Genomic DNA, 10,432 nt, shown 5'->3' with positions numbered 1-10,432 from the left:
CGGACTGGGGCGCTTGGCGGCCCCGCGCCCGGTCGTTCCCACTCCACCCGCGGCTCCGCGCCCCTCGGCCCCAGTCGGCCGTTCCGGCGGGGCCCTGCCCAGCCCCGCTCTGCCGATGCCTCTCGGCTGCGGCCGTGCTGCACGGGGCCGGGCAGACAAAAGGGCCGGGGCTGGACGGCTTCCCCGGGTGACGCCCTTGGCTCCTGCGGCTCGCCCGCCTTCCGGAGATAACCGGCGCGCAGGTGGGCGGCTCGGCCGGGCCGGCCCGCCCGGAGCTGCGGTGGGGAGCGCGGGAAAACGATGGCGAGGGGCGCGGTAGCTCAGCTCGCCTCCTGCCCGCGGTGAGGCGTGAGACGGGCGCGGTGCCGGAGGGTTTGACAATGAGGGAAGGAGCGCCGTCTCTGTACTGAGCGCTGTCTCCGGGCGCGTCCGGGGAAGCGTCGTGGAAGACGGCGAGCGGTGAAAAAGGGAAGGGAGGAGCTGCGCCGTGCTCGGGGCACGGAGAGCGCGAGTTGAGGCCGAGGGCCGGGCTGGGTGGGCACGGGTTGTCGCTGAGCTGCGGTGCTGAGCGTGGATCTGAGCTGCAGGGTGAAAGGAGGAGATGGCTGCTTACCGCTGGTGAGCTTCTGAGAAATGACAGCTGTGTGCGGGCTGCGTACTGCGAGGCTGGTTCTCGGAGGCTGTCATTTCCGCCACATTCAGGGCGAGTCTTCGGGCTGAGTTAGGGTTGGGGGTCCCAGCGGTTAGAAAAGAAGATTAAAAATCCTTCTTTTCACCAAGTTCCCGCTGCTGTAAATTAATTGATCGACTCGGTTATGTTCTTTTTGTATAGTCACTTTCATTGTTTCCCATTGTGTGTCAATCCAAAATGCTGCCTGACTGACCTTCTTTGTCCTGAACAAAACAAAAACAAAAAAAGGGGAAAAAGAGAAAAATAAGTGTTTGAAGGATGAAAGTTATTCCATTATGCAGTAAATAAATAAATAAATAAATAAATAAATAAAAGATCTGTCCTTGCAATTTGTATTTGGAAACTGAAGATATGTCTGTAGGTAATAAGGAAGGATTGATATTCATTTCAGAATTGATTTTTTTTTTCATCATTTGTCATATGTACATCTAAGAATAGTCAGTGCAGTTTGTTAAATGTGTTATTTTATTTTTTGTCAGTCGTCATTTAAGTGCCCAAGTAATTCTTTCACAAAAATGAGTGATCTCAGAAGCCAAATAGAGACCTCCAGGTCTCAGAAGTTAAGCACGTGGTTGTAGGAACATTGAATAGCAAACATCCTCAGAAGATATTTTTAGTCAATACATTTTAAATGTGAAATTTAAAATTGAGTCTGTAGGAAGTTTCAAGCTGCATGTCTTATGTTAGATAAAATGGCATTGAACATTTGAATAGTTCATTTAAAAACAGACAGATTTGGAGAAGGAGGTTATCTTCAGCTGAGTACCTTCCCTATTAGAACACAAAGATTAATATATTTCAACGAAATGTGTAGAAAAAGGCAGGCTAAGGCATACATTAGTAAAGTCAGCACGGTAGACTCTTTACTTTCTGAGGCTATTACGTGTAATAGAAAAAAAAGCAGAAGTGGAAAATGTGACTTAAATAATTCTGGTACGCTAAAATAATTCTGCAGGGCTCGTGATTCTAGAGTCTTTCTGTCAAAACCTTCAAAATCAAATTTTGAGCTGTAAGGAAGATTTATATAGCATCCAGGGGAAAAAAAATAATCTTACAAAAAAAAAAAAAAAGGAAAAAAATAACCTAAAAATTGCATGTAATGGCTAATTTTTAGGTTTTCTTTCCTGGAAAGGTACTCTGAACACTGACTTCCTTATTTATTATACTGAATACTCTAAACACTGAACTCCTTATTTATTATATTGAATACTCTGAACACTGAATTCCTTATTATATTGAAGACTATCCTCTTCAATATCTTTATTGATGACCTCGATGAGGGCATCGAGTGCACCCTCAGTAAATTCGCAGATGACACCAAACTGGCTGGAAGTGTGGATCTGCCTGGGGGTAGCGAGGCCCTACAGAGGGATCTGGACAGGCTGGAGAGCTGGGCTGAAGCCAATGGATGAGTTTCAACAAGGCCAAATGCCGGGTCCTGCACTTCGGCCACAACAACCCCAGGCGATGCTACAGGCTTGGGGTGGAGTGGCTGGAGGACTGCATAGAGGAAATGGACCTGGGGGTATTGATTGATGCTCGGCTGAACATGAGCCAGCAGTGTGCCCAGGTGGCCAAGAAGGCCAATGGCTTCCTGGCCTGCATCAGAAACAGTGTTGCAAGCAGGAGCAGAGAGGTGATTGTTCCCCTGTATTCAGCACTGGTGAGGCTGCACCTCGAGTACTGCGTCCAGTTTTGGGCCCTGCACTGCAAGAAAGACACCGAGGCCCTGGAGCGGGTTCAAAGGAGGGTGACAGAGCTGTGAGGGGTCTGGAGCACAGGGCTTATGAGGAGAGGCTGAAGGAGCTGGGAATGTTCAGCCTGGAGAAGAGGAGGCTCAGGGGAGACCTCATTGCTCTCTATAACTTCCTGAAGGGAGGCTGTAGTGAGCTGGGGGTCGGCCTCTTCTCTCGTGTCATTAGTGATAGAACCAGAGGGAATGGCTTCAAGCTATGGCAGGGGAGATTCAGGCTGGACATGAGGAAGTATTACTTTTCAGAAAGGGTGGTCAGGCACTGGAATGGATGCCCAGGGAGGTGGTGGAGTCACCGAGCCTGGGGGTGTTCAAGGAAAGGCTGGATGTTGTGTTGAGGGACATGGTTTAGTAGGAGCTATTGGGAATAGGTGAACGGTTGGACTGGATGATCTTTTAGGTCTTTTCCAACTTTGGTGATTCTATGATTCTATGATTCTATGACTTTTCTCTTGAAAGGGAATCAAACCAGCAGTAAGGGAGCTTGGGGGAAGAGTCAGGAGGATGGCAGGGAAATCTGAAAACCTCTTAGAGTCACTTTCTTGTATCTTATTATTTGTGAGCACAATGCATGTGTACGCTTTCCTTAAAGTATCGAGTCCAACAGGGTCCAACACTAGCAACAGTGAGGTCCAGACAGGACACTCAGGACATCTTTCATTTTCACTGTGCTGTGGGGGCTACACAACCTTCTGTGTGTGCCCATCAGCAGTTGTCTTCTATGGACAAAAGCAAGAGCTGCCGCCACCTTTTTAACTGCAACAGGATCTAAAAAGCAATTTATCTTCTCAGCAGTGTTTGCTGATCAAAACTGTTCCCTGGACCTGCTGAGTTAAATGTGTTGGGACTGAAAGCATTTTGTGGTTCTGAATTACACCCAGGGGCTGTCTGTTGGATTACACTAAAAAAATCAGATAACATTTTTTTGAGGACATAGTTGTCATTCTCTCTATAAAGAAAGAAGTTGGGAAATTGGCACAAGATGATCCTTCCAACTCAAAGCCGTTCTATAATTCTGGGATAAGTAACCATGGAAGCTCTGTCAGGGGAGGTTGAGTGTTAGAAAAAAGTTCCTCACCAGTGGATGGCTGGGCACTGGAACACTGGAACAGGCTCCGCAGGGCAGTGGGCACAATCACGTGCCTGCTGGAGTTCAGAAACATTAGGACAGCACTCTCAAAGACTGGCTTTGAAATTTGAGTGGTCCTGTCGTTGACTTGGACTTGATGATTCTTGTAGGTTGCTTGGGATGTTCTATAATTCTAAGAAATGCCGGGCTTGGAAAGATTTGTCTTGGGTTATTTCAAAAGTCTGTCAAGATCAAATGTAGGAAAGTGTATATGATGGGACAAACTTTTGACTTTTCAGAACAGTTCCATGCCATATCATGTAGGTCTTGGGGACTTGCCAACACAAAAGACAGTTATCATATGATTTTGTGGAAAAAAAAAAAAAAATTCTGCTAATGCATTTTTATGTTGAACTTCCCTCTTATAACTCTTTGATCTCTTCTAGAATTATGTCAGAAGTAGCAGGGGGAGAACTGATCACTGTTCTTTCTCTCTGTGCTGCTTGTGTTTGTATAACTTTCTTAAAAAACTTCCTCTGTTTGTTTGTTTCTGTCAGGGAAGAATCCCCATCTAGTTGTTCTTTGAGTGGAATTAATCCCTTACTGATCATAATTAACTTGGCAGAAGAGGAAAGGGATTTGCACAAGTGGAAGAATGAAAACCAAGAGAGTTGTAATGGCTGGGAGCAGCAGAACTGCACATAGTATGTGTGTGCATCACCTGTTACAGTGTCTACTGGTCTTCCTTACACCTTTGCTCAACCCCATATTTTGTATGTACTGTCATCAGTAACTGCTGCAATTTCATGAAGCCCACCTTTTTCTAGGCTAGGTATGGATATGCTGAGGAATACAGAACCCAACCTAGAACTATGCAGGTCACTGAGTTCCATTCTTCTGTTTCTTTCAAGTCTTTTAACAGTTTCTTCTTAAGATGATTTTCTGTACATCTCACAGCAGTGTCATTTTTTTAAAGACTTTCTGGTCAAATCAAAAATCTGGCCCCTGTCTACTTAAAAGACCTTCAAAGAATTCCAGTAGGTTACTGAGTTATGAATCCCCTTTTTGTCAAAGAGGCTCTTTTTCAGTATGTGTTAAATATGTTAAATATGCCTGCATACTTAGAAACCCTCCTCGATATTTTTCTGTCTTGCTGTACTGCCTTCTTTTTAATTGGAGTCAAAAAGCTATTTTTAATTTGTTATCTGATTACATTGACTTACTGAATTGTCCTGATGGTAGCAGTGTGTGGTGTTTGCACAACAGGGCATGGACTTTGCATGTGTTAGATTGTAGGCATGATAGTGCTTATGAACAGTAAGTGAGAGAACTGGAAATGTTTTTTTTCCCATTGTGTTTTGTGTAGTGGAAGATACCAGAAAGATGGCTCCTACATCAAATTCAGTGTAGTGTAAGTAGTTCACCTGCAGTCTGTATGGACATCAGTCTCTCAGCTTTCTTTTTAAGTTTCTTCAAGCAAAGTGTGCAGGTATGGAAGTACTCCATGATGCTATGTGAATTCAGTTCAGAGAATGGATTCAGAGCCCAGTTTATCAGAGTAAGATTTTGTTTTTCATTTGTTTTTCTTTAGAACTGTGGGTTCTAGCATTTTAGGTTTTGAGAAAGAAGATCTCAAGCGTTCTGCAGAAACCTGATCTTCCGTGTGGTCCACTCCAGAATACTGTGTGCAGATAGATTTCTCTTATGAAAATCAGTCAGAGCTGCTTCCAGCTTGCTTTTAAAGATTACTGGGGGGACATGAGTAGAGTATGCAAGTATAGCATAAGGCCTAGGGGTTTGTGCTATGTGAAACTTGCTATGCATACCTGTGAATTTTTACTTCTGATCTGCATTTTTCTTTAATTGATACAAAGAACCTTTTCCAGTTACGTTACTGTTGTTGGTGATAATTCCACCAAAGAAACCAGTAAGCATTTGTTGAAAGATGCTAAGACTGTGAAAGTAGAGTAGAGAAAAATATATTTCTCAAGAAGGATTCTAAAAGAATTCGTTTAACTTCCTTCTTTTTTTATTTCAGTTGATCTGAAGAGCTAACAATGTACAGAAAGATGAGCAATGTAAAATTTACTGTGATCTGAGTTGCAAATAATCTTTTTTCTGAAAGATGCAGTGACAAAACTAATTATTTAGTGTTGAAAGATTGTCGATCATCTTCTATTCCATCTAACACCGTTTAATAAGAGTAAGTTTCTTGTTAACATCTGTGGAACTTTAGATTAGGAAATACAAAATATGCTGTCCTCTTGCCATCATGGGATCTGTCTGTCCCAAACTCTGTCATGACACAGAGCCAAGTTCTTTGCCAAGGAAAATCACTTAAGAATTCAAGGCATGTATTCACCATTCCAGACACTGTCAAGAGCCAAACTAATGAAAGGGCTGAGAAGTGAAGTGTAATCACGACTTCAGAAGTGTTTGTCCAGCAGGAAAAAGTCATTACTTAAATTCTGTGGCTGTGGTCCCATTCCTTATTCTCAATTGAAATAATGCTGTGATTTAACTCAGAGTGATATAGCTGTACTTTGTTCTTTCTTGGACTTCTCTTTTTTTTTTCCCTGTTCTTTTTTCTGTCTGGGGTTACTCAGTCCTCTGCTGACTTTGCTTGATTTTGTTCTTCCTTTACTCTAAAATAAAAAAGAAAAAAATACTTCTTGCTTAAATCTGAGTTAAAACTCAGTGGAGATATACTTTGAATACAAGCAAAGAAGTTAGACAAATTTTGTCTATTTAATTTGCATCTTAAAATCCATCCAATTACACAGACCAACTGCAGTGCATCCAAATTGTATTACTTGTTGCTGAAATCACACTGTAGTGTTTCTGAAATGCTTTTTAACTTAAGTAGGTCTTTGTTTACAGGAAGAAAAAAAAAAAAAGAAAAAAGATGTACCACTGAACCCCTGGATATGTATTTAAAAACCATTTGGATGTGGTATTTAGGGACATGATTTAGTGGAGGGTTGTTAGGGTAGTATGGTTAGCTTGCGGTTGAACTTGATCTTCAAGTTTTTTTCCAACCTGTGCAATTCTATGATTCTATGATTGAATATGAGGCTTGGTTGCTATAAAGGTTTACTTAAATCATGCCTGTCTATTACCATTTATATATGTTTGGTAGCACTCACAGGGAAATGCCAACATATGGCATATTGTTCATGTATTAAATAATTGTTCCTGAGGCAGTTTTTATATTGCAGTAATGGAACGTGCCTTTTTTTATTATTTAAACAAGACCACTAGGTGGCGTTGAAATACCGAGGCCCTGTGAGTGCTGATTGAGGTCACCTGATGAATATGGTCTGCAGATTCCCAACGCTTGCGGGGCGCAGTGCTTCTTGCAGCCTCCAAGACAAGGAAGTATTGTTTTACTAAAATCTGCTATTTCAACAGTTTGAAAGAACAGAATGGTCCTGTTGCTGCTCTCATTTTTAAATTAGGTGTTGTGACAGTGCTACATAAAGTAAATTACAAGTTGAAAGATATATTCATTGTGTTTTACATGTGTGGTGGTTTTTGTGCAAGAAACCCACGCGTTTTGATGCAATTTTTAAGCTGGGAACCATTTGTTGTTGTTTATTTTTTAACTTACAGAAGCGCACGAAGAGTGTAACATCCCATTCTGTTTTAAATTCGTGTGTGCAAACCTGTGCAAAAATATATTCAGTGCTAACCCATCTGAATTAATGTATCTCTGCCTCTCTTTTTGCCTCTTGTATTCTTATTTTAATTTCCTTTCTTGACTTCCACTTTACCCCCAAAACTGTTATCCCAGATTTTTCATAAGGAGTGAATGGCTTCTCCAAAAGCAATGGCTTCTGTTTTATTCTATGATGATCTCTGATGCCACAACATCAGAGGCAGATGTTGATGCTATGGCAGTAGAGGTTGAACCTTCCCACTGATATCACGCCACACGTTGTTGCTGTGACAGATGGCAGCAGAGGGTCAGTCTGAGAGAATGGCATCTGACATGGAAGGGCACATGAAGCAAAGGTGTGTCATTGAATTCCTCCATGTGAAGAAAATGGCACCCATTGACATTCGCTGACACTTGTTGAATGTTTGTGGAGACCAAACAGTGGACATACGCACAGTGAGGTGGTGGGGGGTCATGATCAAAGAATGAGTCTTGGACAGAATCACAGAGGGCTTGGAACTTGATCTTTGAGGTCCCTTCCAACCCAACCAATTCTATGATTCCATCCATTTGCAGTGTGAATGCATCGCAGTTAAATGAGACTGCGAACTTGAATCTGCTATAAAGTAATCATCAGTAGTAGGATCATGGTTGCAGGTTTTTATGTTTGCATTTTCTAAAGCTGGTGCTACCCTTTGCTACTTTTGCTTCACAGTCTGAGGTTTTTTTTTTAAATAGTGCATTGTTACAAAGGGTTGTTTGGCATCTTCCAGATGTGGAAAATTGTTTTTAAACAAAACCAGACTTACATAAATGATTAGTATGCTTAAAGTATTTACTGCACAAGTTAAAAATCAGCCCATAAACTTAATTACTTTGCTCATCTTTGCAGCAGTTATGTTGGCTGCTATACTGCTGTAAGAGAGTATAATAAAAGTCCTCCTCCTTTTTAAAATCAAATTGTGTTCATATTTTCCAGAAGCAGCAAGTAATCAAATCTTAGATTTGTTGGCAAAATAAATTACCTGATGTTGTAGCAAAAACAGCATTGATTGCAGTCTGCAACTTAGAAGCTTTCTTTCCTTTTTAAAAATCCTATTTCAGAAATTGCTACTAAGCTTTTACAGCTTGCACTGCTTTTGTTAGAAATTGTCATTAATACTAGCAGTCATCTAGAGGCTTTTTTTCTCAACCAAACTCATGCATCATATGTATTTTCAGGCAGTGATGCAGGCTTAGATGTCTTTTGGTAATCTTCTCATCCATTTTTTATGCTAGCATAACTGTTTTGAAGCTACACATTATGGATAAACAGAAAAAAAAAAGGTAGGCCTGGTCCATTTTTTTGTCTTTTTGTGGATGGCATTAACAGGTATGGTGCAGTCATCATACTGGAGGGAAGGGATTCCATTCTGAGTGACCTGGATGTGCTTGAAAGGGACCATGCAAAACTCATGGCATTCAGCAAGGCCAGGTGCAGTCCTGCACTTGGGTCAGTGCAATCCAAAGCACATAGACATAGGCTGAGGGAAGAATGGCTTGAGTGTAAGTCTATCAAGAAGGACTTCAAGGTGTTGGTTGATGAAGAACTGGGACATTAGTGTGTACTTGCAGCCTGGAAGGCCAGAAGTACTCTGGTCAGCATCAAGGGGAGTGGCCAGCAGTGTGAGGGAGGGGATTGTCCCCCTCTGTTCTGCCCTCGTGAGACCCACCCACAGTAATGTGTCCAGACCTGGGGCCCCTGGCATAGAAAAGATGAGGAGCTGTTGGAGTGGGTCCAGAGAAGGGCCACAAAAGTGATCAGAAGGCTGGAGCAGCTCTCTTCAAAGGCAGCTCTGTGAACTGGGCTTATACAGCATGGAGAACAGAAGGCTCTGGAGAGACCTCACTGTGGTCTTCCTGCACTTAAGGGGCCTTACGTGAAAAGTGAGAGGGACTCTGTCAGGGGCTGTTTTTTGTAGGGCAAGGCGTACAAGTTCTAAATTTAGACTCTCTTTGTTTGCATTAGATATAAGGAAAAAGTTCTTTACTATGGTGGTGAATTATTGGAAAATGTTGCCCTGCCCCTGGAAGTGTTCAGAGCCACACTGAGTGGGGCTTCGGGCAACTTGTCGCTGCCTACAGCAAGGGGAGTTGGAACTAGGTGATATTAAAGATGTCTTCCAACCAAAGCCATTCTATAATTCATTTTTTTCACCTGTTTGTTATCTTGTCTCTTTTTGAAGTACGATCCTGCTGGTAGTTACACTGTCATCACAGATGGTGTCATGTACAGGGCAGAAATAAGTGGCAGAGGATGGAGTGGGAAGGAAGAGGAATATCTTAATGCTGAATGTGGGCCTTATCCATAGGCCATGCTAGTTCAGATATGTCAACAGTTCCACATTGCACTGCAGACAATTAAATGTAATGTCTGAAAGACTGAACTGGTCAGTTCACGCACTGGTAATAGCGTATCCATGGCCACATAGGATAATTGCAGTATACGCGTAATCTTTACAGACCTACATTTGTTTATTCTTCTGCCTAATTTAAACTGAATCATTTTCTTATTGCATAGTTTGGGTAATGGCTGGCTCCTCTATAATGCTGCTGCCATTTACCAAAACCAACCCTTTTATGTAATAACTGCAGCATGTTGCTTCACTTACTTTTTGAAGAACACTGCTTGCTGCTTCATCTGGTTCCTACTATTATTAATATGATTTATTTAATTTCTTTTCCAGTTTGTGTCTCAGAAGTTAAGGTTTCTCTCAGTGGCACAATTTACAGTCACATTTTCTAATAACATGACAAATAAAGCTACAGAGCGTCTTTGAAACATAATTATTTTAGCAGTGTTCTCCTTTCTTGTTCTTCTCTTTATATTCTGTTTAATCTTTAATTTTACATTGCTATGATTTCTATGCTTCTCTCTTGAACAAATAAGACATTCTCAACTTTATCGTGTGATATTTGAAAGTTGGGCATGTGGTTATAATTTCAAGTAAACAACAAATATGAAGTACTAATCCACTTAAAGAAATAGCTGGAATAAAATTTCACCTGTGCACATACTGAAGTTGCATGTGGCTTTTCTTTATTCTGATGTGAGTCACATTGGCCCAAAGTACGACTGGCAGCAAAGTGTGTGTTTTAAAATGTCAGTTTGAGTTGTGTTCAATGGTTGCATATAGAGATTGTTTTTACTTGAAATGTTATTATAACGTTTCTGAAAGCCCACATTGGTTTAGTGAAAGACTTGTGAGTCCTTCTGAGTTT

General features: G+C 41.8%; 1 protein-coding gene across 2 annotated transcripts in view; it reads left to right on the top strand.

Moving 5' to 3' along the window:
* Positions 1–10,432, top strand: part of NLN (neurolysin) — a 37,472-nt gene that overhangs the window by 152 nt on the left and 26,888 nt on the right. Inside the window, exon 1 of one of the 2 annotated variants that reach the window (XM_052670436.1) lies at positions 102–242. The exons of the other annotated variant lie outside the window; for it this stretch is intronic. The gene's annotated coding sequence lies outside the window, so the exon portion shown is untranslated. Of the gene's footprint in view, positions 1–101; positions 243–10,432 lie in introns of those variants that run through there. 2 annotated transcript variants of the gene reach the window in all.

Source organism: Tympanuchus pallidicinctus, unplaced genomic scaffold (genome assembly GCF_026119805.1).
Source record: "Tympanuchus pallidicinctus isolate F22 unplaced genomic scaffold, pur_lepc_1.0 scaffold9, whole genome shotgun sequence".
Lineage (NCBI taxonomy): Eukaryota > Metazoa > Chordata > Aves > Galliformes > Phasianidae > Tympanuchus > Tympanuchus pallidicinctus.
The sequence above is the reverse complement of the archived record's forward strand: the minus strand, read 5'-3'. Positions and strand labels throughout refer to the sequence as shown.